Source organism: Melanaphis sacchari, unplaced genomic scaffold, assembly GCF_002803265.2.
Source record: "Melanaphis sacchari strain LSU unplaced genomic scaffold, SCAv2.0 Contig0_pilon_pilon, whole genome shotgun sequence".
NCBI classification, from domain to species: domain Eukaryota; kingdom Metazoa; phylum Arthropoda; class Insecta; order Hemiptera; family Aphididae; genus Melanaphis; species Melanaphis sacchari.
In genome coordinates, this window is record NW_020270366.1 from 24696634 (window position 1) to 24722096 (window position 25463).

General features: G+C 28.2%; 1 protein-coding gene across 4 annotated transcripts in view; it reads right to left on the bottom strand.

The window, feature by feature from the left end:
* LOC112603903 overlaps positions 1-21893 on the bottom strand; it is a 44117-nt gene extending 22224 nt beyond the window's left edge. The window contains exons 1-2 of one of the 4 annotated variants that reach the window (XM_025352730.1): positions 21792-21893; positions 10505-10561 (exon numbers count right to left, since the gene is read on the bottom strand). The gene's annotated coding sequence lies outside the window, so the exon portion shown is untranslated. Of the gene's footprint in view, positions 1-711; positions 793-10462; positions 10482-10504; positions 10562-21791 lie in introns of those variants that run through there. The other 3 variants (XM_025352720.1, XM_025352738.1, XM_025352752.1) reach the window with 3 other exon arrangements.
* Positions 21894-25463: the final 3570 nt, after the last annotated feature.

The window sequence follows — 25463 nt, forward strand, 5'->3', positions numbered from 1 at the left end:
CATAATATTTTTGCATTTTACATGGAACTAACTTATCATTTTATTCACTTTATAACGTTTTACAATGTACATTTAAAAAGTAACATTATTATACATACATTTATACACGATTCTTTACAGTTGGTGAGAGTTTTTAAATTGTTGGCCACTAATTCCAACATACCTTTATATAAGATAAAATTTCACGTATTTACCATGTACTATAAATGATTTATTTTTTAATTTCGTTAAATATATAATATTTTAAAGTTAAAATCCCATTAAAAATAAAAACTACGTTAAATGATGAAATTCTTAATTGAATACATAATTTAAAATGTTATCTACTGTTTATTAATTGAATATACCTATTATATAATGATAACAAGTCTGTAAAAATTATTTTTATGCTTGTAAAATATTAGAAATTTGCTTAAATTTATGTAATTAAACAAATTATGTTATATTATTATTTTTTTTAATTAATACCTTTATATTATTAATTACAGATTTATAAAACCAATTAACGGAAAAATATATTTAAATTTTTTACTTTGTATAAAAATTCTGAATGATTAAATTAAGGAAATAATACAGGAAATCTCGGAAAAAAGAACAACAATTTAAAATAATTTAAATATCAGGTATACCAAGAGGAGTATAAAAGGAGAAAATGCAAAATAAATAATATATTATATTTAAAATGTATGAACATTATATTTTATAACTTACCATAATACTTCGAATCCATGTGTGAATTAAATACTTATAAATACATACCTATTTTTTAAATTAATTTAAAACAAAATAAAGCATACTGAAAATGTATAAGTTAATAAATTATTTATTATAGTCTAAAAATAATTGACCGGAATAAAAGAATATTATTTTTTTTTTTAATAGATACATTTAATAAAATAGTAAAATTAAAATTTTTCGAATAAATTAAAAAAATTAATTGTATTTTGTAGCCACCTCAAAATAGAGACGTTTAGGATTTGTAACTGACGGAGTACTGAGAATAACTGCGTTTAGTAAATAATAATATAAGACTAACCTTCAATGATTCCACCCACTTTTACTCCGCTAGACATAAACATCTGCCCGTTTTTGGGGTGCAAATACGCGCCTACTTGGGGGAAGGGTCATTTTAGGGTTTTAAATAGAAAATCTGACACGCTATTCTTTGTTATTTTGACGAAAACTACAATTTTCTGTTAAAACTACTAAACGGCAAAGCATTCCTAGTTTAGACTAACATAAGCCCACATAAGACACATCGTGTATAGATACACATTCAAACATTCAAGTAAACGAATTCTTATTTCATTTAATTAGCTGACATGAATGAATACATTTTTTTTTTTAATTACCATACATATACGTTTAATTTAAATAATAATTTATCAGTATTATTATTACATAACAATATTTATATTTTATTCTACCCCAGAAACGTATTGGAAATAGTCACAGTACATACAATAATTTACTCTTCAAACGTATACCGTATAATACATACACTGCAATAATATAACGTATAAAGTACATCTAGTTTATTCTCGTTCTTATTTATATTATGATAAATCGCCCAGAAGTCGCGTCACGTTGTTTCAGAGGTGTGGCGATCACACGTGGTGATCGGTGGATCGCTATTGCAATTTAACCTCTGGAAAAATCAAAGAGTGACAGCAGGATCGAGTGAGAGTGGATCGGGTCAAGTCCAAACGATTTTCAGTTCAGGTCACTATTATAAGAACCAACAGTAGAAAAAAAAATTGTTTATTCAATTTTCGGTAGAAAGTGGTATGGTGTACAAGTACTCTAAGTATGCCATGTTGGGATAAGCACAATCAACTAATAACGTCTGAAGTGAATCATATTATATGAAATTATAAAGTATTTTCTAACCATATGGCAATGAAAACATAACTACTATTATTAGAGAGTGAACAAAAATGATCTAATATCCATTATTTTAACATTATATTGTACTCTATGTGCACCTCGTCAAACACTTGTATTATAACAATTACAGTGTGCATTATCACGCCATAATGCCATACGGAAGATTTGAGAAGTTAACGATACGTCTAATAATATTATACGAGATGCTTCGTGTTGTAAAATCGTATTAAATAATATTATCACTGTCTGCATAGAACTTGAAAAAAAGTTTAAATTACATTTAATTAATTTCTGTTCATGTGTGAATACAAAACTAGGTATTAACATCTATCTAATATTAAGTTATCTTAGTTATTTTTTATTATTTATTAGGTACATATTTTATAATTTAAAATTAGATAAACATAAGCATAGATACCTAATAATTAGGTGCTATACCTATACAATTTTAAAGTAGGAAAGTAAATTAATTTACAGCATTTTACCATTTAGTTATTTAAATTAAAACATTTATTTAGAGAATCCATTTAGAAAATGATAAACAGTATCATTTATGTCTAAATGAGTGAGAAAATTGCCGGTTAGATGATTTAGTTGAAAGTTAATATGCTATTATTTAGAAGTAAGCGGCGAAATAGCTTTGAAATGATTTATACGCTTCCCACGTAAGATACTTGGGAAATAAAACTATGAAAGATAAATCATAAAAGATAAGACCACTGACCAATGAATACAAATAATATGTCGTCAAGTTTGTTTTAAGTCTTTCGATATCCACAAATATATATTTCAATAAGGAAAAATACAAGAATATAACTATACCGTTGTATTTGCATAAATATTAACATATATAAGAATAACATTCTTATAAAAGGTATTATATCGATACATAATAAATAATAATACATAAAGATGATAACTAATTGGAACACAAATACAACAGTCTTAACTCTTAACAGTTAAAACTGGGACACGAGACGCATGTAATAATTTCAGTCAATTTTTTCTCGACTTAAATAATTAATATTATTCACAGCACATTTCTACGTACCTACCCGTTCACATAAACGTATAGCTCAGCGATTTGTCAATTTTGTACGATATAATAACTTATCATCAAAATAAATATTAAACACTGTTATAACCTTATAACGTTATTTATCATATTAATATTATGTGAAGTACCTATATATGATTATATATATTTTTATCAATATAGACGTCGGTGTATAGTCGCAGGATCGCAGGCGTTCAAAATACTGTAAGCAGATCGTTTTGCAAAAAATACAACATTATTGCCGCAGTTATATATTATAGGCACCTAGTATAACATATCTACCTTATAATGATATACCTAGCCCGGGAATGGTGAGTGGAAAGTAAAAACTCAGACGGCTTACACCCATATACAATATAATATTATTATATATAATGACACGTTCCTTCCACACGTTAACGCGTACACGATGATGATGTCCGAGAGTTATATCCAGAACACCTACGCGTACGGATAAAGTGCCATATATAACTAATATTTACTTTTTAAAAAACAACAAGGTACATTAAAATAAACACAGTCGTATGCGTTTATATATATATATTTATATTATATTTTTAAATAGTATAATAAACATAGAATCTAAATTATTTGTAATATATGAATGCAACACGTATAAGACCTGTATTATAGGTTCTTGCAATTGTAACGTTTATACGTGCAAAAACAAAATCGTGCCACGTACCAAGCTGGTTTTATATACTATATATTATTTGACAGTACGCAAAGTTTTGCGCAACCGCGGGGTTTCGTCACGATCGACATTTATCCCTGACATTTTTTTTTTTTTGGCATGTTATCTCTGTACAAGTATCTACGGATATATAGGTGTATAATAATATTATGTTTAATTGCAGCTAGAAAAAGTTTAATTTAAACAAGAATAAATTACTGAATATTATATTTAGCAAATTATCTATAAGCACGTATACAATATAATATGTAATATCGTGATTCGTGATGACTTTATCATCGTAAATTAAAATAATATTCATAAAATATTCACATTTAAGTTTATAAATTGTTTTGTCTTCAAGTATACCTTTACTACCTATAACTACTTATAGTACATAACTTCGTAATCGTACAACACTTAAAAAATCAAATTATACAACAAGAGATATATACTTGAGGCCAGCCCGCTATTATAGTAAAGCGTTATTCATTTCTATAATTGATTGTTCAAGGTCGACATATTGATAAAATATTAATAACTAATAAGTATATTAAATTATTATGTACCATATACGTATCTAAGCATCAACTTAATTTTAGATGTGTTGCTTTATAAAAACACAAAAATTACAAATGTGTATTGTATTTTTAAGTTTTGAAATATTTGTATTAGTGAGAAGCAATTTTTTTATGATTTTTTAATGTTTTTACTTAAAATTATTTGATGAAAAATTATTTTTTGTTAAACAAACAAGTATGAAAGTACATTTGGCCATCTTGATACCATAAATTATAATAATATGACAGGATAGCGAGTAACTGACATACACAAACATTATTGTCTATATATGACCTAAAAATGATAACGTACAGTAACCGTTAAATATATACGTTTATTATTTATTTATAATTATACATGTGATATGTGGAAAATTGTGCGAAGTGTATAGGTATGTTAACTTTCATAAAAATGAGTAAACTTATTATACCGTTTATATAGGTACAAGATATTTTACTAATAAACGGTGCGCTATAAATATAGATTATAGGACCTTGGATTCTTTAAAGTCATCTCGAGTATCATTAATCATTACATAATTATTTATTATATGCGAATAGTGTTTTATAATATATTTTAAATAACTTGGTATATTAGTGTTAGTAATTTATTGTTTATTGATACTTAAATTAATTATTCATTTGTTTAAAATATATATATATATATATAGACTAATGTCCTATTAGAATACATGATGTTGTGATACATAATATAGATTACAGCACATAAAAATTACGTCTCTAGTTTCACATAATAAAGTAACTTTATAATGTGTAAATAAATAATAAACATGTATTAATTTAATTTCCCGAGATGTGTGGTCTATATTATACCTACACTAATTATGTAAATATTGACTTGTTTAACTGCTCGATTTAGAATATACATCATTCAATTTGACGTTTTGTATTGACTTGTTCGATATATTTATGCCAAATTTGGTGAATACCATAAAACGCGTTCTTTGGAGTTATTGTGTCAAGGAATGGTACATGGACGTATATACATGATATAGGTATAATAGTACCTACCATGCTGTCTGTGGGAGAGCTAATATCAGCAATATAAATATGCCGAAAGTATTCCCAATCAAAAATTATACAATTATTTTTAATAACATTTATAGACGAGTTTGAGTGACACGAGAAAATACGTTAATAGTAACCCAAGATATCGTTAAAATATAAAACCGACTTACATTAACTTCCGTATGACTACATACAGTTCAAGGGAAAAGGGACGTGAGAGTTGTTCACACGTTTAAACGCAATTACCAGGACAGACCGATTTTCGACACACATTCTAGTCGAATTTTACGATAAAAAATAATAATTATAATTATAATTTATCAAAATGTTATGTGGGCGTAGAAGACAGTTAGTATTGTTTAGTGGCCTATAGGTCAGACGAGAGCGGAATTGACTGTAGGATGCGGCGTTCAAGATCAAGGAAATCGAGATTGCACGTGATCGTTGTGATATATCCGCCACGCCATCATTGTTATAATATAGGTATACTAAACAAATTATAAAATGCTCTTAAAAAAAATGAAAAGAACTTTTTTATTTTTACTTTTTAATGCATCGCGTATGTGTGCACGTGTAAATTGTATTATATACTATAATATACATACATGCATACATACATATATATAATATATCGATATAATATACATCTACTGAGTTGAAGTGTACATGTAAGTATTACTTATATACATATATACATTATACTGTACAATACATATGTACACATTTATGTATAATTAAGCGAATCGCATGACGCCCATTGTTTCAATCCGAGGATCTCATGACTGTTATAATGTGCGCGCGGGCACGCGTTTAAAAAAGTGAAAATTTCTGTCCGAACTCTGAAGCGACCGTCCACGAGACTTTTCACTTCGATCCAACGTCTTCCCATGATGGGCCCGCAGCTACGATGACTGATGACGGTTCTATAATAATAATATAATAACAAACGCCAAGACGAACGTTTAGAACGAGAACATCTGTAAAGAACGCGTGTGAAGAACTTTCGAAACGGGCTCTACTTTATTCCCCGAATATTTATATACTCGGATAATATAATATATCATAACAAGAAACCGTACATAATCATATAGAGCCACTTATTATAGACACATGGGTATATTGTGGTGCCGATGAGATTGGTCGTCAGCAAAAACATACACAGACGATAAGACTGTAATCATATACTCATATATTATACATATACCAATAGTATTATGATAACATCATTTATGTGACCTTAAAAATTCGAAGAGTTTAAAAAACTATAATTTCGCAATTCATAATTGTAAGCACATATATATGTATATTAGAACAACACCTCGAAAATGGTGTACAAATTATATTTTGAAATCATATGATGCACGTAAAAGGAATGATATTTACGCGATATTTACTTTATATAATAGGTGTATATTATTAATTACTATTTAGTATTTAGTTATAGTAATTTACTAGATTTACCTAAGGCGTATTCTTTGGGTAAATACTCGTATGTGGCCATAAGAAGAAACCCGATAATGAAACGGGCCAAGGAGTTTTAATCATCAATGTTGGGTATCATCATGGTCGTCATCTTTGCAGCTTGTTTAGTAAAATTAATATTTGATAAGCTCAAAATCTGTAGTGCGAGTAAAAAATAATTATATTGTTTTTGGATATAAGCGCAATCGATCTCTGCGAGTGTTGTTCAGCTTTGCTGATTTCAGTAATCGTTGAACCAACGCGTATCGAACTAATCAAACTCGATTACTATACTTATGACCAAAATTATTGACTTTATTTCTAGATTTGGTAAAAACAGAAAACTCGTTTAAGAATGTCAACGAACCGCTGCGACCGTGACGAAATCCTAATAATAACATTTTTCCGAAGGGTAAGAATAATAAGATATAGCATGTTGACTATTAAGATGGATTTAAAAAGTAGTTTTCTAAAACATCGCAATTGCGCATGAACTTTAAACGTTGTCGTACACTGGAATTGAAGTTCTATACCTGCGGTTTTCTGCTGTATTGAATCATTCGAACATTTTGAACTCGTCAATTCGTTTATATATTGTACAAAAAAATGTTTTGATAACGTGATTTTAACTATTGCAACCGGATGCTGAAAAAAAATGTAAGCAATTAACCATTGTTTTATTTGTTTAACGTAGACCATGAAAAAAAAAAGTTCGATTATTACGTAGTTGTGTACAACTATCATATCTAAACCTACGCATATTTATTATCTATTATCTATAAACATAATATAAAATACGACCGTGGCTCTAAACTATCATTTTACGTCAATCTAACGGTTTAAATTTTAACGAATTATGTCCATAACGAAACGATAAAATAAACAAATAAACACACTTTAACACGTTTCACGAGTATACAGAATAAATGTATAGTTTAAATTATATTTATAATGAGCTACTTAGTATTTTCTTCGTTTTTTGTGTTTTTTTATTTATTTTTTTTATGCTCTTAAATTAGAATTATTACGACACAAAAAAAATGATTTTATAAACGATATCGTGGAATAGTGACGTGTCCTCGGTACTAATTTAATTTTAAGATTCGTTTAAATTCTGTGATTTTCACAATTTTCGTGACAATTATGAATTATAATATTTTTACCTGTTTCGATCCCTCTCGCTTGTGTCCGCTAAATGTAATAACAAGATAGGTAGGTCGTAGATAGTTAAATATAATATGCATAGTACAGATGAACTCCGTGCGTCAATTGCTCAATAGGTATACAAATTACGTCAGTGGCGTTATTACAATACACAACAAGGAACATTATTCGTCGGTTTTCCGTGTACCATACACGTACCGGAATCATATTACGCGAATTATCTCCAAGACGATCCGGCACAATCATTGCTCCTAATGAATTAATATAATAATAATATAACCGAAAATTATTTGGTAATAGCCCCGTGCGATGTATTTATAGATACGATACCGACAGTAATTAGTATGCTATTGGTGTACTCAAAATAGTTCATAAAAATAAAAAACGTCATTATTACAAATTACGAAAGTACCTACAGAGAGATCGTTCCAAGGTCTATTTCGTACGTTTGAAATATTTAGTGTTATTATAACTTTTTTTTTAATCATTTCTTTTTCCATGGCCTTCATCGAAACCGCTTCAAATCATAATGTTTTGGGGCTTATAATGCAAGTCTCTTATAAGTTTAACTAAAGTCTTTGCTATATATTTTATGTTTATGTAATGTAAATAACAGAAATTAGGTAATATAGGTACTATTAAGTGCATATAACCACTAACAAATGTATACATAAAATTGTTAAATCTAAATTAAATTTTTTTTTCTCATTAATATTTTTTAAGAATATCAAAAATTATTTAATGAAAAATGGGCATTAATAATCATATTCCTAGTATACGTGTATTTTATTTATGAAAGTATGTTCAAAAAAAAAAAAAAAATTAATAAATTAATTAAATTGCAAGTAAAATAAAAATATTTTTATTGTCCTGACAACCGTGGAAATGTTTATGGTATAGTAAAAGTTAACTAATTTGGTTTAAAAATACTCATAAAAACAATTAGTTTTATTAACGTATATTTCGACCTAGTCTCAAAGTGATTGTCCTTAAGGTACTTTGTTTGGTAAAGTTTCTCATTAGAAAAAATACTTTCTGATAAAAAAAAAAAAATAAAAAAATAAAAATACTTTCTGACAATATAATATATAAATCATTAATTTAACATTTTCTTCTTTTATGCAATACTATTTTTTCATTTATTTATTTTTTTTTTATCATTATTATAGTTATTTTTATTAACATTTTGTTATTTCTGGTTTTACTATTATTTGTAAACTATAGTGTAATTATTGTAATTAACAAGCCAAAAAAACATCGAGATATTTTGATCATATTGGGGGATAGATAAATGATAAAAAGATAAAGAAAGTTCGAAAAAATTGTTATCAATGTATTTTGATGTAGTTATCTAAATAAAAAGCACTACAAAATCAATTAATATTTTTTCACATTTATTTTAACTCAATAACTTACATTAGAAATTATTTGGGTATTTAGTATTATATAATTATATAATATATTAAGTATATATAAACAGACACGATGGTTCAATTCAATAGCATTTCAGTACTAGTTTTCACATTGATTTCTAAGGAATGTAAGTATGTATATAATCTGTAACTACGATGATTAATTTCAATTTTAATTCGGTTGATTAAATAATAATAACAGAAAACTAGTGCTGTGTACAAAATACAAATGGATACAACATATCATGAAAAAAATAAAATTGATTAAGTACTGATTATTATTATATCTTTGACGAACGATAGATTCGGTGTCTTTTACCTTCTATTTACAATAGATATATCTAGTAACTTATAAGCAACTTATTTACTCATGTCATCAAATGAATCTTAACTCATAATTTTCTCGAATAACAAATCGACACAAATATGTATATCTCCATCATTTTGATACACCTACTACCTATATAAATAGTTTGTAATTATTATTTTATAAACATTTTTTTAACCGAAGATATAGAAAATAATCGACAATTATCTTTTATTAATTTTAATTAGACTTTCTTACTTTAAACTACTAAATATTATAGAAATATATGATTTAACCATTACGAAAAATACATACATATAACCATTTAGATACCTACATATTTCATGGATATCGTGAATTTCCTAAACATACAATAATGAGTTTTTTTATACTCCAGCTATGAAATTTATTAAATTACACACGTAGATACTAAATAAGTTTAGTCTCTAAACCTATTAAACCGAATATTTTATACGATAGTGTATTTGTGTATTGATGTTTAAAGAGAAAAATATATTGAAATATATTTTGAAAACATAATTGAATACACTACCATTTATAGCTCTATACATGACATTCTAGGATTTGTTAGTAAACATCTACGCATATAAAAATTAAATGAGCAAAAAAAAAAATATATATATATATAACAAATAGTTAATATCAAATTGTCTACCTTTGCTGTTTAGCGATGATGTTATCATGTGTTATGTTCAATAGACAGTACAATTTATAATCCACGAATTATTGTATTTCATAAACATAGTGAAAAAAGTGGAAACATGAAGGTTCAGTGAAAATTAAACAGTGTCGAATGTTAAATACGAAGTTTTGATGTCAGGGCATATTATGTCAGTACATTATATTTTATAACAAAAGATATACAGAATGATTCATCAAGTATGTGCTTACATTAGTTTTAATTTTACCGTTTAAGAAGTGGGTGATACATACTTCTTTAACCCCTGAATCTCTTCAACCAACTTTTTGACTGCCTTTTACAAATATGATCTGTAAATGTATTTAAAAAAAATAAGAATTTGAATAAAAAGTTAAACCTCCTTAATTATTTTATATAGGAAATTACCAGGCACATATGTATGCACAGATTACATGATAGATAATCGAGAATTCTATATTTTTTACGATTAAATATGGTATCTAGTTAATATATTATTATGATTTTTTTAAGTGGTGCGAATAATGTAATCCTTGTATAATTACAGACATTTTGCTTTAATTAATGAGTCCTGGAGGGACACACTAAACTTGATCGGTTAGGTTTTAGTAAGTTGTATTTTAAACGAGTTTAAACACAGCAGACATATTTGGTGAATAATTTGTTAAGCATGAATATTATCATCAAATTCATTACTATTTAATAGTAATAATTAAATGTATTTGCAGTCAGAATCTATAACGTTTGATTAAAATACTGATCTCTAAAATTAATAAAAATAAATATAGTTTATTTTATAAAACTGTTATTCTAATTAAAAAGTATCTATTTATTTCTTCGATTTTAGTTAACTAGATTACAATACAAAAAAATGTTATTAAAAATGATCAAAAATATAAGTCGTTTAATGTAACTGTATGATAATCTTAATTCATCAGCCATATCTCAATTACCTAAAAACCAGATACTCGGAGATAACTGATGAGTTTTCTAAATTTAACAAAATTTAATTTTTAATATTATACATAATATGTGTCTAAAACGTCATCCTTGTTACATGGGAAAGATTAATTATAATTATTGGTAACATTTAAGTGGGCGTGCGATAAGCATCTATACATATAAAACATATTATATATGTTAATATTTTGTATTATATTTAATTTAATAATTATACTTAACCTATCGTGTTTCTCGTTATAATACGTTTAATGTATAATTTGAAGGAACGGCTATCTACGAACAGTTATAATCTTATATCAAATTACGTTTGGCCAACAATAGCTGCACCGCGGTCCATAGCGCATAATATATCGGCTGTATCTGGCTATAATAAAATATTATAATAAACCTATTATACACCGGTGCGGTAGATAATAGGGTCAAACAATAAAAATCGTGCAATTACTCGTAAATCGCAATATGCAGTTAATACGTAGAGGTACTTATAATACGATATATAATACATAATCAGCGTACACAGATACGTTGGTACCTACAACTGTTATAAGCGCGTCGTAATATTCCGCCGGCGATTCTGTCGAAGTAAAAAAAAACTTTAGTCTTATAATAACGAGAAAAGGGTGTGACCATCGCCTCGACCGTTTTACTACTCAAATGGCCGCAGCGTACCGCTACTACGAAACAAGCCATCATACAATATTATTAATCCTTACACATATATAAATAAAAGTACATGTCTTTTTTATATACTAATAAGTTTCTGAAAACAGTATTGAACTTTTTTACGATTTTTTTTGAAAAAGTTGTTGAATTATAAAAATATAGTTTATATTCTGTAAATAATTGCTTTTCAATTCAAAACCGTGCACGGTCGGAACCGAAGTTAGGGATTGCGGAGTAACATTATGATATCTAACAAACACAATGAGTAATAATACCTATTACCTAAGCACACGCCATCGCTGTATACCGAGAGTAATAATTGAAATATTTTGTTTGTTTTTGGAAAACAATAATTTTCGTTCATATAATAATATATTTAACGGTACAGACTTCTTCAATATGTTATGTATAGACAGCAAGCCCATTCACGCGCTGTGCCGCATAATACAAGCAAGTATAGGTCTAGGCACTTACACAATGCATTTCGTGATGATCTTTATGGTTTTTCCTCTCTCCGTGTTGTTGTATATACCTACCTAGTGAAAATGAATATTTTTTTGGCATTTCTAATATACGATACCCACAGATGGAACATTATACATACATATAATGTACAACGCGTAACGGGCTCGCGTGATCCATCCGAGTGAAACTATCGGCACAACGGAGAATCGTGTGATTGTGTCGCCGCCGCCGTCGCTGCCGTACGTATATGCACCTACAGTGGCACACCGGATATCGTGTCGTCGATCGCTGATCGAGTATTGGCCGTGCGCGCAACGTGCAGGTGTGCGTTACTTGTACATATTATAGATGGTTATGGGTAGGTATAGGGATATAATAATAGTATGCGGAGATACCTATTTGTAGATCGACCGGCGCACGATCGCGAGATCGACGAAAACGTGAGAAATCTCGGGGCGCGCGCGACGACCGCAGCATATAGGTAACCTTTTGATATTTATTATAGTTACCGGCGTTACCGCGATCAGATCGAAGAAGTTAATCCATGGTCAATTTGATTACTATCATTATTATTATTATTATTATTATTATTATTATTATTGCCCGATTTATCTTTATTTTTAATCAGAACGACGCAAAACATTGCAGATTATACCGTTTCTGTTTGCCGAAATAAATAATATGATATGCTAGTATTATGTACCTATTGACTTTTTGAACATTGTATGACGGTACAAGTATAATCATACAGTATACTGTTGTCGAGTAATGTATGTAGTCCAGTTTTATTAAAAGACTTCGGAATGGAGTTTGAAAGTATCTGCACGTTATGATAACCATAACGTCATATATTATTACTTACATTATCATATCCAATCACCAATACGTTTATAAATGGTAATAGTATGATTATTAAGAATTTAACTTTTTTACGTCTCTCCCTATGGACATAACACGAGTGGGTTTCGATCTTCGATCACATCAACGTAACCCGTCGCTTGTGGAAAAAATCTGAAAATGCGACGGAAATCACACGCTTAAACAAAACTACAAAACAAAATAACCTTTTTCGTTATTTAAATGTGTGCGGTTTATTTGCTCGTTTTACACTACGACTGCGTTATGCATTTAATGACAAACGTCGTTTTAATATGCGCGCGTTTGCAATTATTGTTTATATAACATCATATTATTATATATGGTTTTTATTAGGTTTGTAAAGTGACGGTCGAGTAGGATCATCGTTGAAATAACCACCGTCAGTGTTATGAATGTCATTATACGTTGTGTTATATTATTGTATTATTAAAACGCAGCGGGAGCACATCGCGGCCATATAAAATGTGCGATTTTCTCGGCGCACGATCCTTCGATTAAAACGTCGAAATAAAATAATAATAATAATGACAATAATTGCGACCAAATGACAACCACGTCGGTAGCGGTAGCGGTGTCGGAAATAGAAAGAGGAGAGAAAAAAGTACGCCAATAATACCCTGCGTTTTTTTCTGAATCGGTTCTAAGTATCTACTAATGATTCGGCCGGATAACGATTTGGGCGTAGGTATTATAAATATTTTCCCTAACTTCACACACTCTCACACACTTCGCCTGATAAACGCTGCTATATTGTTCCGTTGTCAGTGCATTATTAGTTATATTACAGATATAGTTAAATACGCACGCACATACGTATTTTAAACGTATGTAATGTTTTAAACTTTCGACCGAATCGCATTGCCATCGGAACATTTATAATATTATTATAATATCTGCCACAGTCGTACCTTTATAACAGATATTATTATAATATTATATTATACCATTTTCTTTGCGGACGAAGAATTGCTTCCGCTCGCGTATTGTGCCGAGTCGTAAAAAAATACAAAACAATTTCACTATTTTCGCCACCCATCACACTGTTTGCTCATCACGATTCGACGTCGTGTGCAGATTCGTTTTTGGAATATAGTATATTAGGTCCCCGACACATAAAAGATCCCTAGCTATACAATATACACATAGTATCGGAGACGACGACCGTGCGCTTTGTACGTATACAATATTATAAATTATTATTAAATATATCATGATATATTATTATAATTATTGTGTGTACTGTGTATAACCGGACACGCGCAACGACGGTGATTGGTTAGGTATTTTATCATTACAATAATCACAATAATAATAATTGCGATCGCCAAAAACGGTCATGTGAAATTTTCGGTTGTGTTTGCGTTTCCGTCGCAAGTTTTTCATCGTGAAACCTGAACGCGCGTGAGTATAATAATATTAATTCAATTACCTATTATAAGGTCGTGACAACAGGCACGCACCCTGTCTGCGGAAAAAAATAATATAGCATAACACGAGTTTTACATCCCGTTAAAATCTTGCTTACATATCATACATGTATATTAGATATATAAATTATATATATATATGTACTACGTAGCAAACAACGAAAATGATACCGTGTTTTTGGTATTCTTTTCGTACAAACTACCGATGTTACTCCGTCGGCTCGCTAATAATATGTATAGTAATAATACGTTGACTTATTGTATAATATGTTTAGTTAAAGTTATATTGAGCCGTTGTTATAGTTGAACTGTAGAGTATATATCGAGTCATTGAGCTATGGATACCCCAATTCGTCTTGGTCTACGTGTATAGTTGTATTTCGTTTTTTTAATATTTAATTTTTTTTTTAATTTTAGTGGAGATTACCGATAACATGGTATCACAAGGGTGTCATTTAATACAATGATTTTTTTTTTTAACACATGAGCGCGTTCATTATTTTATTATAATATATTATTTTGTAGGACATCAGGAAGTCCTTATATGCACCCCATTTTTTTATATGTATTTACATATACGTGTCGTACTCCGATGCACCCGCGATGACCCGCAGCTGTTGCTGTATAATATATCTATGGGTATAATGACTTTCGAAACAAAACAGAAAGTTTGAGATAACCTACGATATTGAATCCGTTCCGTTGTGTACAACGAATTTCGAGGATTGAAAGCAATGTGCGTTTTACATAATTTTTAGTCACAAGCTAAGAATTTTTCAACAACAATACTTGAGGTTTTAATACTTAGAAACTGCATGGAGTGTTTCGATTTTTTGACCACAAATCAGACTTAGCATTTCCAATTGTAGTACATATAAAACAACAAATAGATATTATGCTTTACACACATGCATAATTTTATGGTATTGCGTACATAATAATCATATAGTCATACTTTTGAGGCTATGTAATGTATGAAAAGTGAGTGGTATAAATGTTAAATGCATAAACGTACCAAATGTGGTCTAAGTATTTATATACCTTGCGGTAAAATTAGGTTTTACGTACGTCCAAAAGAGTACCTAGTAGAAAAATTATGACCGCTTGACGATTTCCGTGATAAACATTCTAAATTCGTTTTACCTTACGCAGCATGTAATATACTGTTAAACAAATAAAGTATTCTATTATTTGCCATACCAAAATGTTTTTAAATTTTAAAATATTATCGTAAATTATTAACGAAGAATGCAAGATTAACAACGAATAAAAACATGTGTCTAAAAAAGTCGAACGTTATTCTGCTTTAACGTCTTCAATTACAGTGTGCAAGATTAAAATAATATTATTAGTTAACAATTTATAATAGTAATATTGCGTGTTTTATGGTTATTTCCAATGTCGTCATATGATACTTATATTTGTAAATTAATGCGCAATTGTATCTAGGATCAAAAATCACGAGCATCGAATGTTGCTCCAGTAACAATTTCGAAATAACTGAAATGAAATTGATTGTAATATATTATTCAGATTATGATATTATGGCAAATTCATTAAGTACTTTTTGTATAAGAAATGTATATACTTAAAGATATTATGAATTTATGCAAAATTATGTTAGAATTATTTTTTAAAGCTTCAATTTAAATATGATAAGTAATTTTTTATATTATATGAGAAATTAATTCATTAAATTACATTTTATTTAATCGTCTTAATTTTTATTGAAATTTAAATTGTGATTTCTCTAAAGAGTAGTATTAAAAAAAGTCTTATGAATGGCTATTAATTATATTTAATAATTTTTATGTATAATATAATAATTGTATTATAAGGTAACTTAAATATTTCGACTAATATATCTATACATAAATAATATTATGTTTCATCGGTATTTTCGTTAAGTTTATTATTAGCTTGTCTCATGATTTAAAAAAGATCAATGTCTTTCTGAAAGTAGATCAAATTCGCAATTAGAAAAATATATTAATAAGCTCAATGACTTATATTGGTCCATATGAGAAATCCTAGTTGTGGTTTTAAGGCCGGATTGGATATTATTACGCGGTTTACCTTGTTCAATTCGTCTTATTGAGTGAAAAATTTCAAGAATTTTAAACTAGAAAATTACCAGATATAATAATGTGGTTTTTCAAAAGGATTGAATTATTAGAAAGACCTCTTCTAAACATCCTTGTATAATCGTATGACCCAAAGGTAAACAATAAATAAAAAAACAACAATAATAGGAAATAATTTGACCGTTATGGTGATACGGTCCGGTGACGTCTTTAATAGTAAGTTAATACAGAGTGCATCCTCTCTCATACTGAGTAATAGCTACGTAAAATGCACGTGTACTCGTACATATTATATTGTCATATATATTCTAATATATGCTATCATAATATTAACAGTTGCCGTTCTCCCGTTTAAAATACATAATTATATATCTACGTAAATTTTGTACTTCATCCATATTTATAATTAATTATTGCCAATTATTAGATTATGTGTATCGTTAGGTATATTTGCAAATGTATTTAATTTTATTGTTGCCCAGGATTGTTAAGTATATATGTAATCGTGAAAGTTTAGGATAGTAAGCAATTTATTATAGAATAAAAGAAACAATCAAAACAATGTGTGATTCGTTGTTTTATACGTAGTATATAAAACGTCAATTATTATAATAATATAAAAACAAGTCAACCACATAGGTACAATTAATAAAAAATGACACTGTGCCATTACATTTTTCATTGAATATATCGAATATGGCGCGTATACTGTATAGTAAATAATAGGTAGTTATGTAGGTACAGGTATGAAATAATATTATGTTTTCACTTCAGAAGTAGGTAACCACCTGGTGTATTTTACTTTTTTATGTAAGTATAAAAAATTATAAATTTAATATTTTCATTAAATTTTTATTTAGTTTTTTAATATTTGAAATTTATGTTTTTTTTAAATCTTTAGATTTTTATAATATCTATTTGATAGATACCGTGCTTGGCGATTAGGTTTTATGATATATTTAAGAAAGAAACGAATAAAGATATTATTTTACAAAAAAAAAAGATTAATTAATTAATAATTTTAATCAATAAATCAATCCTTCTAAATAAATTAACCGTGATAATAAATGAGGTACCATTTCAAAATTTGAGGGTAATCAACTTAGATTTTATATACACCATACCAATAAGATTTTACCTGAGCAAAACAGGTAGGTAACTGACTATAAACCTTTTTTCAAAAAGCCAACGTTCGTATAATCGTGGTATATGCCGATTACGTATTGTATTATATTTATAACCTAAAAATATGATGACACTCGTTTTGGGTTTAAATGGGCGTATTCATTTGTCTGACGCGTAAAAAACCTTAGTCAGCCCCGCAAGTAATAAATCAAATGTGCATCGTTTTCGTTCACAGCGTGTAAATGTTCTTTTCGTTTGGTCTTTAAAAAAAAGATAGAAAGAACTTGAAATAGTCAAAGTGTATTGTGCTTACGTAAATATTATTTTGATATTCCACTAATCTCTGCGAAATCGTGTTCAGCAAGCGAAATACATCACTACCGCATCTATCTGATTCTTGTATAACTTGAAAATGTTTAATAATATATGTATTATACACCTATATTAACGCTCTGATACGGTTGCAACGTGTTATGAAGTAGTTGCATTCGTAATCGTTTTTGGCGCGTGACGCACTATGATGTATGAGTATGTAAAGTACGCAGATCGATATATATATATAAATATATAAGTAGACTTGCTAAACGAAACTAAACGTGGAACTGACCGAAAATGCGGTTCGCGACGAAAATATAATAATTATTATTATTATTCAATATACAATGTCGATGAAGACGACAACTTTACTGCTATTGACATAAGAAGTATATTTCACTGTAGCTAATATAAAATACAATATTACTAATAATAACATATACAAATCATGGGAATTAACTGATGACGACGAGATCTCGAATGTAAAAATAGTAAACCACAAATCACAAGTTGCTTAATAGCATTATATACCTGTCTAAACGGTAATATATCACAACGATATAATACGTAAATACGTTGTCTACATCAGGCGAACGGCGGAATTTGCGTATTTTGATATACCTAGGTATGTATATAATAAATCGCGTATTGAGCAATATATATATATATATAATGTAATACGTGATAATGGACACTGCTGAAATAAATGACTGCTGTAGCGGTTAACCTTTATCTATCTATCTGTTTACCGTATAACACTTAAATGTCGTTGTACAGCGTTACAGTAACAGTTGCATACAACTTGTGAGCTGGAAATTTCGCCAGAAATCGAGTCACCGTGTACGCCTCGAGACAGTGATGCTGTACTCGCAATAGATACACAACCGTATCAACTAAACTTTATGCACGTCGAAATTATGTTATAATATATACCCATATATATATAGGAATTTATGAGCCGACGAGGTATCTTGCTGTGAATGCGCGAGCAGCATAATGAAGGTCGTCAAACCTGGTTTCGTCGTTTCGTCTCTACACCAGAGAAACTCATTAATTAGATATTCTGATATTCATTTATATTTATACATAGAATACTGTTCTTACGCGTATTATAATACTGCATCACACTTGCCGCGGACGAGTACCCGCTGTAACGATTCCACTATCGCGCCGCCGAGGGTCATCGTATCAAAAACGATTCAACGCAAAATTCAAACAGACGGTTTTTCGTATAATAAAAATGGTATAATAAATATAAATATACTATATAAGAATTTACGAGACACTTATCACGATGTGATGGTATATTATTATACGTACCTACTATCCTATAGTAGTTTACTGCATTTGATTGTATTAGAAAAAAAATTCAACGCACTGTTAAAGTATTATATTGAATAGGTATAAGCCTATAGAAGAAACTTTGTTTCGGCACGAGTGAAGTATGGCTTTGAAACATATCAACGTGACATACGATTCGATTGTGCTGCAGAATGCAGAATTGTGTTCGTTTTAGGTCAGACTAAAACCGCTTGTACTTAATTACCTACTAATATATTATATAGTCGTAAAAACCGGAAATCAATAATAATATATTAATGATATGACGTGTAAGATATGTTAATTTTTGTAAACGTCTCATAAATTATTTTACCTACTAATATAGTACCACCAATACCGTTATTACTTATTGGAAAATAACTATAGTCTTCGTATGAATGAAACATAATATATGCCATTATTTAAAAAACTAATATCATGATTCTGTTTTCTAATTTTATATGGATCTAATTACAATATTTAGAAGATTTGATGTACCTATATATTCTATGCAAATTTCTTATATATTTTTAAAGAGGAGACTATGGTGCTTATATAAGAATTATTCTAGACATATAAACTTTACTCACATTTATATAAGCATTTTGTACTCTAGAGTCTAGACATAACTGTATATATCATTTACATCTACCTTTATATCAACAAAAAAACGTAATTGATATATTGATTTATATTTGGAATATATTGTTTTACTCGTTTCTTGTTACAATATTATTATATTTCAAACGTAACGTTACTCGTCAATAACACCTAATTATAATGTAGGTATTTGTATTTTAAATTGTTTGTTACCTAACAATAGATTTAAAACTATTGGTGTTATTAGAATACTGTATGCTTTTTTAATTTTAATTAATTAATAATATTTATTAAGATTTAATATAAATAGACTTATAGTCTATTGTATTTACGATAAAAATAAAATAAATAATTTCTTAGATTTATAATTCATATTTTTACATATAAATGTAGAGCAATACAACATCGACGTTTAATTCTGTATAATTTTTTAGGTTTATTACAAAACAAACTAATGCAAAGCAGGTGCATTTTATTCTATATAGCATATACCTTCTACATTGAAATTGTGATCGAAGATCAATGTGAAACGAATAAAGAAAAATGTTTGCTATTATATTATAAAATCTTGTTTTCAATCAGAACACTGCACATCTCTAACAATAGGTTGTAAGCCCAATCGAATCGTCCTTTAAAATGCTATAAATAATACATTTCGGCAAAAAGACTCATATCCACATAAGAAAAGTGGCAATAATATTGAAATATTGTATAGTTAAAAGTGATATAAATATATAAAATTTTGGCAATAAATACCGATTTCGATGAGCTAGTCTGTTAGCAAAAGAAACATAAAATGTAATCAGTAGAACAAACTAAATGTTTGTAATATTATATTATATCAGCAACATGCGTTTTGCTTGCGGTTGTTGGAACATATATTTGGAGTATCTATATTATGTTCTCGTTGGATACTATAGATACAGTAGAACGTCGATGACTTTACTAATATTATAATGTAATAAAATACGTTCATAATGTTTATAGAACCGGCCTCCACTTGTGACTTTCAGGCGAAACGACTTCCTGAATGTGTGTACCGTAAGATGATTGTTATATTGTTATTACATTATATACTACGCATATTTAACATTGAAACATACGACTTACAGCACATGGTGATGAAGGCCGAGATTAAGTAAAAACGTTATTTATTATTTGTATCGGTCGGTCATACAACATTGTACAATTATTGTAAAAACACTAACTCTCTGTAGAGATTTGAACGCCCCGTAGCCATCGTGATTAGTGGGTTGAGACATAAATAAAACTAGGGTGGTTGTAGTAAAGAAGGGCTCGTTTGTTAATTCTCAATAATAATTTTTGTAAGAGTAAAATTCAAATTGAAAAATACATTTACCTTTAACAAGTATTATACTCGTATGACAGTCAACACTCGCACATTAAAATATTAAACATAGGTATGATCAATATAAGACGATAACTATCTTACATTGTATAAATACTGCAATAAATTGCTTATAAAATCGGATGCAACCGGAGTAATATTTTTGATTTGATGGAACCTATATTATAATACCTACAAAAGGAAAGACAATTTCCGGGAAAACTTTGATTATAACACCCTTAAAATCGGCGATCCGTATACTTAATATAAAGTATATTTTTACTATACGTGTATATAGTAAAAAAATACACTTGTACCGTGTGAACCAAAAAAAACAAATAGTATTACATTTTAAAATGAGGTAGGTACTCACCACAATTTAAGCAGTCATCCGAGTCGCACATGTCTATAGGGTTCGGATGTATGTTTAGAAACGAAACTCACTGAACGCGCACAACAAGCGTCATTTGTTACACGACCGCACAACGGAATGAACGGCCGCCGCCGGACACACTACCTGCGACGTTATCCTCCCCCCACTATCACTAGTAGTCGACCAATGTTTTAATTTTTTTTTTCTATTATTATTATTCACTACACCACAAACACTCTGTATGTCCACCACCTCCCCGCCCTCGATACCACCATTAACCACTACTTTCTCCTACCCATATATTTATACATATGAGCCACCGTGTCGCTGACTGGAAGAGGTTGGGGTCCCGAATAACAGAATCACCTGCTCTTTTTTTTTTTTTTTTGTTACTATTTGTCTTTGTAGAAATATACCTGTGCTTATTGACTTTTGACCTGTTGCTGCAGCGCTGCACGTGATGAGTGATTATTATACAACAACGATGAACACGACTCCACCGTCGTCATTCGTTTCGTCGTTTAATCGGTAGCCACTATAACCATATAAATACTATACCATTTAGGTATTTTAATATTATTGCTGAACATTATGGGTAGATACATTTATGGCCACTGTGCTTCATATACATGCGTAGGCTTATTGATATTACAATGATAATGTGTATTATTATCGTACATTACGTACACACAGCTGGTGTGTTATTTAAAAAAAAAAATAAAAACAGATTTCGCGCACGTCCACGATTTTCTGACGTTTTCCTCGTTATAATCTCGTCTATAATATACATCGACAAACGCCTACCTCGCATCGAATCACACGTCTCCTTCAATTTACATAAACGAGTATTGCAGAGTATATATCATAGGCTATAGCTTTATTATTTATTATACAACACACCAAGTGCAATTATATACGTATTCTACACGAAATACACGTTTATAATTAATATAATTACATTGGATTATATTATTATATAGTTTTACCGCTACGTTGAATAGAAATTATTCAATCATTTGGTATGTATAACATCAAAATATTAACTACCCACTCATGTTGCAGTCTGCGCAAAACTTGCATAGTCCATAACTCAAAAATAAATTCAATCTATCTGTCTAATTTATTCGAATAACATTTTATGTGAATAATTATACGGAGCACATAACATTGTAATAACGAAATTATAGATTTCGCGTCACTGCTTATTTTAAGATAAATCGATACTTAAAACTAAATTATAATAATATACTATAATTAATAATTAGTATTTTATTTCCAAAAATAATATTTAAATAATGATTACAATATTATACAAATAATATAATACATATTAAGTTATCACTAATCATTAATTATCATCATTAGATGTATAAATTCTATTCAAAACAAAAAATTGATTTATTTCATATTAATTTATTGAAAACATGACAAGCCCAATTTAAATTTCAAATAATAATCTTACTAATAAAAATCAGTTAATTTTAAAAACAACAATTAGCATATAATATACAAGTAAATAAAGTATATTGCATAAAATATAATTTATTTAGTTTCTTATAAAGGCTTTATATATTATTTTAAATACTAGTACAAGGTAACAGTATTATATTTATAATTCTGCACTCTTGAAATATAGGTAAGACTGTATAACAGCTCATAAAATTTAGTGTTTTACTATAATTCTGTGTTTTAATATGAAAATCTATAGTTGGTATGGAAAAAAAATCTGAATCAATTTCAGAAACAATACTTGCATCTTATTTATATGAAATACAGATGAAAAATTATTTTATAATGTCTCAGTAGTTTTCGATAAAAACCAAGTGTCAGTAAAATAAAATAAAACGTAATAATAAGAAACTGTTTAAACAAATATCTTGATCATTTTCTGAAAAATCTTTCTCTAATTTTTAATTACTAGTCTATTATTCTATATTCTTTAACTGACATCAATAGTATTTACTGCAGTTATTCATCTCATATTAAATAGTTCTAGACAAATAAAAACACAATTGTGAAGTATGACTTAATAGAATATATAGGTACACATTTATTTATAAACATATCAAACAAAATATAAACATTAAAATATGCAAGTAAGATGAAAAATTGGTTGATTGATAGACATTAACTTTTGGGTCTTTAATTATCTAAATCTAGGGATTAGATTTTTACTCAACTCAAAGGGAACTATCTTAGTACTGCCCATTCATCATATGCACTTCAAAAAAGAACAGCACTTGACGAAAGTAAATTAAAACTACATTTATCTTTTATATTTATCATTAACATTAAAATCTTTATTTTGACTAAACATAAATATATTATGTTTTACTAACATACTGTTTGAATATATAATAATAACGCTAGGATATCAAGAAACAATATATTTTTAGTGAATACTAAAAATTAAACTATATAGCATGTACAATTATTAAATATAAATTAATCATATTTGTATAATTATAATAGAATATTGCAATATATTATATAGTAAAAATGATTGAAACTAACAATTGTATTCGTCTTATAATATTATTAAATTAGATGAACTTATAATAATAATAATAATAATAATAATAATAATAATAATTACTAATAATAATTCTTTCAAAAATTGCTTTAAAAATAAATTCTATATGTATTATAATGTATTAAACTATTAACTAATAACTAATGAAAATTTGTTTATAAAAAGAGAAAATTATAAATGTGACAAATGATTCCCCCGAAGGCACTCTATAAACGTCTAAGGTACCATTTAATAAGTTCTTAGATAAAAATAATTCTTAACATTTTGAAATAGAATTCGACAGATTAAACGCTTTAATTCGGGCGTAGTGAAAGTAATGAGTGCAATTGAACAAAATTGGACGTGCACAAATTTCAAATTAATAGCTAGGACAAACATCACTGCTATACCCAATGTTATAATCTACGAATAGTGTATAATCTAACATATTAAACTTATTTTTCTTTATTAGCAGCAATTCCACTTGTTAAATTAACAGAGAAATGCGTATAAGTCATTTTTTTGTATATGTGTGTGTGTTTGGTAATACGTAGTATATAAAATATAAGATTGGTATTATATTACCGAAACATAACATTACAATAATACGCTTCATTGAGTTTTATTATAATAAAATAATTATTCAATCGCAAGAAATAATAAGAATCCTTGAAAACAAATTTATTGGTTAGTAAACTATAGCCGTAAAATGTCTTAATTAGTAATTATAAACACTTCTTGGTTTAGCGAATATTAGGCACATACTTAAAAATAAAAATAAAACATTGACACTATTATTTTAATTACAGTTTGGGTAGGGATAATACTTTTGATCACAAAATATACTTATTAATTTATTGTTTTGTTTTTCGTATCATCATAAATATTTTTATAAATTAAACTCCCATGCATTCGCAAAATTGTTATATTTAAAAATAATTCGTGGACAAACAGCTAAAGATAACGGTTACTAGGAACTATTATGTTTATAAAGTCACAGATCAGTTATAAAATAACAACATAATTCAAAATATATACAGTTTTAATGATTAGTATTGTCAGACAAAAGTAAAATAATGTAGAGAAATTAAAAAAAACAGGTTATTTAAAATAAAATTTTTTTTGTTAAAAAAATCAAATTTTTATGAAATATAACAATA